Raw genomic sequence first — 4,154 nt, forward strand, 5'->3', positions numbered from 1 at the left:
TGAAGGTGGTGATAAATCCAGCCTGGTCACCCGTCATACAAGTCAGTATTTGACGTCCATCCATGTCTGAGGACACCAGGAGATGACTTGGAAACCGGCCAATAGAGGCAACAGTGAGCGCTGTTACATTCAAGCAGGTTTTGGTTTTGCTACAGCATTGTGGACAGGGATGTTGGAAAGGTGTAAGCATCTGCCTCTGTTCCAAAGGTTGCAAGTTTGAATCCAGCAAAAGAAAGTTGTTTTTAATATTTTTGTTTTAAGCATATCCCAAAACGTACACCTTTCCTTAACATTTCAGAGTTATGCCTAAACCTAACCTTAAACATTTTGAAATTTGATGTTTGGAACAACTTCAAAATGTGACGTTTGAGAAACATGGATGAACATCTAATTCTGATGTGAGACTGTGAGAGCTGGTAGGATATATCATACACAATATACACAATATCATACTTCAAATTAGTGTATTAGTGTATAAAATCAAACGTACAGGCATGCAATCTCCATAGACAAACATTGGCAGCAGAGTGCCCTTACTGAAGAGCTCAGTGACTTTCAACGTGGCACTGTCATAGAATGCCAGCTTTCCAGCAAGTCAGTTTGTCAAATAAATTTCTGCCCTGCTGGAGCTGCCCCGGTCAACTGTAAGTGCTGTTACTGTGAAGTGGAAATGTCTAGGATCAACAATGGCTCAGCGGCAACGTGGTAGGCCACACAAGTTCACAGAACGAAACAGCCGAGTGCTGAAGCGCATAGCGCGTAAAATAATCTGTTCGGTTGAAACACTCATTACCAAGTTCTAAACTTCCTCTGGAAGTAACGTCAGCACAAGAACTGTTAGTCAGAAGCTTCATGAAATGGGTTTCCATGGCTGAGCATGCTCACCATGTGCACCATGCGCAATGCCAACAGTCGGCTGGAGTGGTGTAAAGTTCGCCGCCATTGGATTCTGGAGCAGTGGAAACGTGTTCTCTGGAGAGATGAATCACGCTTCCCCATCTGGCAGTCCGATGGATGAACACTACCTAACCCAATGCATAGTGCCAACTGTAGAGTTTGGTGGAGGAGGAATAATGGTCTGGGACTGTTTTTTATGATTCGGGTAGGACCCTTAGTTCCAGTGAAGAGAAATCTTAACGCTACAGCATACAATGACATTCTTGACAATTCTGTCCTTTCAACTTTGTGGCAACAGTTTGGGGAAGACCCTTTCTGTTTGATCATGACAATGCCCCCGTGCACAAAGCGAGGTCCATACAGAAATGGTTTGTTGAGATCGGTGTGGAAGAACTTGACTAGCCTGCACAGAGCCCTGACCTCAACCCCATCAAACAACTTTGGGATGAAATGGAACGCTGACTGTGAGCCAGGCCTTCCTTGTGGCTGAATGGAATCAAGTCCCTGCAGCAATGTTCCAACATCTAGTGGAAAGCCTTCCCAGAAACGTGTAGGCTGTTATAGCAGCAAAAGGGGGAACAATTCCTCATCAATGCCCAGGATTTTGGAATGAGATGTTCGACAAGCAGGTGTCCACATACTTTTGGTCATGTAGTGTATGTGTGTGAAACATTGTTGCATTTAAACTTAAAATCCCAGGTTACTTTGTGTGCTAAACGCGAAATGTTTTTGCAATGGGAAGAAATAGTTGTACATTTAGATTGGAAAATGCCTAGCCTAATGGTTGTGTTTTTTTATTGTTATGATTGGGACCTACTGGCTTATTATGTCCAAGTGAATTGACTGCTGTCTTTCCATCGGCCCTATTCAGTGGTGCAGTGGTGTAGTTTTTCACTCTCAAAATCACACTTAAAAAAAATAAAAAGTCCACAACAATGCTTAAACCCCATCAGGACACCATTATTGAGGTCTGGGGAAAAATCTAAAAAAGATATACTTGTGTGGGTGTAGTTGCCCTTTAATTCAATTGAGAAAAACAAATGACCTCCCCATTGACACAACTCAGCATTATATAATTCTGTCAGGTAGGCCTACATTGCAGTCAACATTTAAATGGAAAGTTTTTTGGGGAAACCCTTTAGAAATGTTCATGCAAACAGTGCATGGTGAATGGATTGCACATTGCAAATAGCCTACTAACCAAGACTAAGGACAAAACTTGTTCAATACCTGATTTGCATACCCATTGTTGCCATAGTTAGCATTTACTGGTAGATATCATACGTAGAAACGTATTTCCTACCTACCGGATACCGATGTCATTCTTCTGTGAGCTGCTCCATGCGACAACCAGTTAAGAGCTGAGTGCTCTTGCTGCCTGCAGATGATATTCCACTGAAACTAGTTTATCAACTATATTTTACATAGCAACGCACATGGTAAGACAGATAAGGTTCATCTTTCTGTCACTTGAACACATAGCACAACTTCCTGACTGAGGAAAGGAGGAATTCAAGCCTTCAACACAATTATCTCCGAGCATATAAATGACAACGTGAAGCGTGCCGTTTGTGATAAGAGTTATAAAACCAGGAGAGGGAGTTCCTCAAAATCCTGAAACTTCCAAAGGATGGATCTTACAAGAAACTAATGGTTAAAGCTGGAATCCTTAGACGCTACATCCATTTTTGGACATATAAATGAATGATATACTGTATACCCATTGACTCTTAAATGATATAACTTATTAATCCCTCATGAGCTTACTTCAACTGTCGTACACCATCAGAACCAAAATACAAGCTTGTTTTACTCCAATGTTTGGAAGCAATGTAAATGTAAACATCGTGGATGGTCAGTGCTTGCATCCATAGCTGTGTCTATGAATTTAAGCGTTTACATTTCTCCACTTTGATATTGTTTCAATTAAGAATTCTAGCTTTAAAGTTACTTCTCTACTTATCACTGGTTCAAGGTGCTACACATAGGAATTTTTTTGTATTATAATTTCAGAAAATGTCGATATTATATCTGATGTAATAGTAAAATGATAGTGTTTCACAGTATAACTTACTCGCGAGTGTTTTGTGATTGGCTGTGATATTCGCTTATTGTTTTCTCCCGACTGAGCGACATCTGTTGTCAAAATGGGAAAGCTGTTCTGACTTTGATCTATGTTATCTAGTGGAAATCGCTCTGTCATTTCTTGGTCGATAAAATTTGACACTGTTCGCTTTATTTCAGTTTTCTGAGAAAACATGCACTGAATAGTGTAGGGAATCTATGGGTATCTAATAGCATGCTAGCAGATACCCAAAGACTTCCAGTCATTACGCTAACTACCTATAACTTCCTTCATATTGGACACATAAAAATGTTATCCACAAGTTCATTTGACTCTGGGGAAGTAGATAAAGGACCTCATTGCCAAAATACCGAAGTATCCTTTTAAGGCCTGCAGTGTGAACAAGACTTTAGAGGGCCTCCAGGCAGAGCTGCATAGTGGGGACTAGTTAAAGAGCCAGTGCAATTGAGACACATCATGAGCCCCATGGTGGAGTTGCTTCTCCGTGAGGACCACAAACCTTACTGAAGACACTGTGTTGTGGTAGCCAGGTGGACCTCATGACATAGCTGCAGGACCATTCAAAAATGTATAAAGTTTTACTCTTTTTATCAGAACTAACTTTAAACTAGCTGTTAATCCTTCCTAATGGCTACCTTCATGCTATATAATAAACCCAAGTGTACCAACAGTTTGCAGTAACAATTACAATAATCCATTTACACTTCACTTCGTTTCACACTGTAGTTTCAGGGTCGCTGAAGTGTGATTTTAAGGAAGATACTTCAGGTTGACAAGACCATGCTGGAGGTTTTCTTGAGGTGTGAAACCAGTTTACCAGGCCTACCTTTATGTAAGCTAGCCATAGCAAAAGAGCTAACCTGCCATACCCTTTCTAGGAAGTGTCTGGGAAATTCCAGGACTGTGCTTTAATAATAAATCATATAAGGTATTTGTTAATAGTCAGCTCACCGTTTAGGAAACATTTAATAGTAAATGTCAGTAAGCTGTTCATAAATACTTTGGCCTCTTATTAATAAACAACAGCATTCATAAATATTAGTTTAAACACTTATAGCTTATCTCAATGGAGGATTAACAAATCTGAAGAAAAAAAACATTTTAACAATCCTAAATAAGCAAAGGAACATTTTGGTGGGAAATTAGAGTAGACAAACAAAGACATCAAATA

This window comes from Salmo trutta, chromosome 20 (assembly GCF_901001165.1).
Source record: "Salmo trutta chromosome 20, fSalTru1.1, whole genome shotgun sequence".
Lineage (NCBI taxonomy): Eukaryota > Metazoa > Chordata > Actinopteri > Salmoniformes > Salmonidae > Salmo > Salmo trutta.